Genomic DNA, 3,522 nt, shown 5'->3' with positions numbered 1-3,522 from the left:
CACATGGCGACACTCAGTCATGCCTCGACAAATGGCTCTCGTCGGCTGGCCGTCAGAAAACTGCATTACACCGAGTTACCCGTGGCAAGAAAAGGGCAAGAAGTCGCCCTACTCAATTTTTGTGAATTAATGTTAATTTAAATTATTTCAGGGTCGGAATAATGTTGACCCAGTAGATACAGTTTTTTCTTATAGATAAATTGGACACTGTAAAATGTCAGCGAGGAAAACGGGAGCGATGTAAATTATGAAGCGTTTCTTAGCCTACTACAAAGCAACGCACGGAATGCTTCGCAACTAAAAAATTACTTCGCACAGTGCAAAGAAATTTCGCATTGATTACTTAGAAGGAACGCCTAATGCTTTATAGATGTTTTTACACTTTTACAGTAGACATTTTGATTTAAGACTGACTACGACAGCCGAGGAAGCCCACACATAAAAGGCAGCAAGGCCGCTCTTCCATCCTTCTCTGATATGCTCTCGCTTACACTGACGGCAGAGACAGACAGCCCCTTGTAGCACAAAACATTCAGACAGCGTTCTGAGAACGTTCTTTTGGTTCTCTGAAGGTTCTGTAAACGTTCTAAGAACGATATATGCTACGAAATAGAGTGAGTGGTATACTTGACACTTTTCTGGAACCTGGGGAGCGGGCCAGGAGCAGGGGGCCGCGTGGTGGGCGCGCTCTCGTAAAACGCGAAACGGATGCGAGGTCGCGCTCTCACGACGAACGGTACGGTGGGCCGCGCTGCTGCCGCTGCCGCCGCGCCCGCCGCGCTGCGCTCTGCCGAATGTTCCGTCCGGGCGCATCCGAAATGAGACGGGGAGCTCTCTGGACGACAGGCAAACAGCCCGCGGCGGCGGGCGGCAACCTCCTCCGCCCCCTTATTCCCTCTCCCCTTTCCCTCTTCCCTTTCCCAACAGGGCCCAGTGAGACCTCAAAGTGCGTGAGGGAGAGACGCGTCTCTCCAGCGCGGGACCAAAGCTGAGCGCGACTTTCGGGTACACTTTTCATCTCGTCTGCTGCGGCTGCTCCCAGCTCGAAAGTTCGCGGGCTTAAGGGCACGCGGAGGTGAGACGTGGACTGGGTTGGCGCCCCCGCTTTAGCCCAGCTGGCTAGTGCCCCGAGGGCCAAAGTTCAACAGCTGCCGGGGAATACATTCTCGTAAACCTGTTGAACGCCTGCAGGCGGTGCCTCCCTCCCCTTTCTGCCTCACCCCCCTCCCCTTCCTCGCTGGGGTTGTGACCCGGCTGGCTCGACCCCTCCAACAGCCCCGCCTGCCTGGGCCGCGGAACAGCCGTCACGGCAGAGCTGAAGGAGACAGTCGTGTCACCCCCAGCACCCCTAGCTAATGCCAACGAGTGCAAACATTCATATATACAAGTCTTAGAAAAAAGTCGAAAAAAGTCTAGTAAAAAGACCATGCAAAAAGAAAAACAACGTTAAATTTTTACAGCAAATTTCATAAAATGCTTCTTTCTTTTTTGGCATCCGAACTCTTCCGTGACGTTCAGCAACTTGCCCCAAGCAGGCGAGGCGCTCGGGGGCGATGATGATAATGCAACCAGAAAAAAGCCAGCCTTTTTTTTTCTTCTTTCCGCTTTTTCTTTGCCGGCGACCTATTATGGCTGACGAAGCGATGCCGATGACTAGATGGGCTGACGGCTCGGGGGTCGCTTAATACGTTTCCACCCCTTCCCCCTCCATCACACGCCCCGCGCCTCGCCCCACCCCACACCTCCCGCCCCTTCCCTAGAGACAGCCCCCTGGCCCGTGGCCGTATCCCCCCATTCCCTTTTCGGCCATCCTCGCCCCCCGCCAGCCCCTTCGGTTCCCCTTCGGTTCTTCGCTCACTTTCCGTGTCACTTCCATTAAAATGGTCGATCCCCTGGCCGGCGTGGCGTGGAGTGGCGCGTCAAAGGCAGCGCCACATAACGGGCGCAGCCGCCGAAACTTTTTCAAACTCAGGTTAATTGGTAAAAACAAGTTGGGTCCCACACGCGGCCCGCGGCCCGTCGAGGACAACTCACAAGTTTCATCAGCGGGTTGATCGCCATAATAAGTGCAAAGTGACAGAGAGCAAAAATAATGTGGGCAAGGGAACGAGGGAGGGTAAGGGGCAGAAAATCGCTTCCAAGCGGGATTACAAGTCTGTAATACTGCTTTCTTTTTGCGTTGGTAAAATTTCACATCTTGACTTAGGTTTTTTTTTTTGCCATAGCACAAAGGGAAAACGATAAGAAACTGAGTCGAAGCACAGAAGTAATGGGCGGTTTGATAACGTCTCTGTAACGACGTGCCAATTCTGGAGCTGTGGACGAAAAGTTAGGGTGGGCGGAAAAGGCAGCCGGTGGTGGAGAATGTGGAGCGCTAAACCAGACTCCACTTGCTCACTCACTCGTCCTCTTTCCATGTTTCTGCCATTCAAAACTTACCGTACAAAACGTAAAACCACCACATCTACAGATCTCGTCACTATGGTGCAAAACTACAACCAACAAACTTCGAAACCGAATGAGTAAACCCCGATCATTCCCAATAATAACGCCTCACCCCCTGAAAATACAGTGGAAAGAAGGAGGAACTACTCTCTTTGCTGCACGTAGAAAAATACTTGTTGTTGTAACTAAATTGGTGTTCAGTCTGCCCCCTCGGTCGTAACCATTAGACGTTTTAACGCGCTGTGCTGGCTGAGCGTTCAGACGCTCCATCCAAACACATCGAATTACCCAACTGAACATACTATGGTTATAACTCAGAGGGTAGACTGAACACCATTTTAATTACAACAAGCAAACTTAGTGACCTACTATTTTTTGTTCGTATGGAAGTGGGTTGAACTCATTTTTGGGTGGTGGATGATCCCGAGTGAAGTGATAAGCTAGCCAGGCCCGCGCACAGCGCGACCTCGCCGCTCGCTCACGGCTGGAGCCCCGGCTGGAGCCCCGCTGCTGGAGCCCACCGTGCCGACCGATCCGCATTCCTCGAAACACTAAGTCCTGGCCGCGCGCCAGATATAGGCGGGGGCGGGGGCGCGGGCGGGGAGCGCAGAGCAGGAGAATCCCGGCCCGAATCTGGAGTCTTTGCGCTCCGATATTATGCCATCCCATCCGCGTCGATCCCCGAGGATCTCGGCGCGGGAGCGGTGGCGGGGAGCGGTGGCGGGGAGCGGTGGGGAGCAGCGGGGAGCGGCGGGGAGCGGGAGCAGCGAATAAGGGCGGCCCGCCCACGCGCGCTTCGCCTCGCACGCGTACTTCCACGGGAGACGAAAAGGGCTCAAACGCTACTCCAAACTTACGCAACTTTAGCGACGGGCGACACCCTCCACCCCTCCCGCACCGCGCGCCTTCTGTATTCGTCCTCCCACGCCTTCGCGCATGCCGAGCCCCCCGGGTCCAGAAAACACACACACTCTCTCTCTCTTTCTCTCTCTCTCTCTCTCTCTCTCTCTCTCTCTCTCTCTCTCTCTCTCTCTCTCTCTCACACACACACATGCGTTGCGTGTGATTAATCGACAG

Source organism: Frankliniella occidentalis, unplaced genomic scaffold (assembly GCF_000697945.3).
Source record: "Frankliniella occidentalis isolate FOCC.00 unplaced genomic scaffold, Focc_3.1 Scaffold321, whole genome shotgun sequence".
Classification (NCBI taxonomy): Eukaryota; Metazoa; Arthropoda; class Insecta; order Thysanoptera; family Thripidae; genus Frankliniella; species Frankliniella occidentalis.
The sequence above is the reverse complement of the archived record's forward strand: the minus strand, read 5'-3'. Positions refer to the sequence as shown.